The sequence below is a fragment of the Marmota marmota genome, unplaced genomic scaffold, assembly GCF_001458135.2.
Source record: "Marmota marmota marmota unplaced genomic scaffold, marMar, whole genome shotgun sequence".
Classification (NCBI taxonomy): domain Eukaryota; kingdom Metazoa; phylum Chordata; class Mammalia; order Rodentia; family Sciuridae; genus Marmota; species Marmota marmota.
Window position 1 is genome coordinate 3,437,726 of NW_025999969.1, and position 336 is coordinate 3,438,061.

A 336-nucleotide genomic window follows, 5' to 3' on the forward strand; every position below is an offset into this window, starting at 1 on the left:
TCTTTTTTTTTTTTTTTTTTTGCTTGTTTGTTTCTATTTCATTGTCAATCTCATATGGCTCATGTTTTCCAAATTTTATTCAATTTTCTATCCTTGTATTCTTGTAGTTCCCTGGACTTCTTTAAGAGAGTTATTCTGAATTCTTAGTTCTTTTTATAGATCTCTATTTCTTCAAAACCCACTATTAGAACTTTATTAGTTTCCTTTGGTGATTATCCTATTTACCTTACTTCTAATAATTCTTGCAGCCTGGCATTGGTGCCAGTGCATTAGACAAGACAGTCACCCCTTTCAGCCTCCACTTGTATTCTTTGGTGCTGGTAAGATCTTCAATAT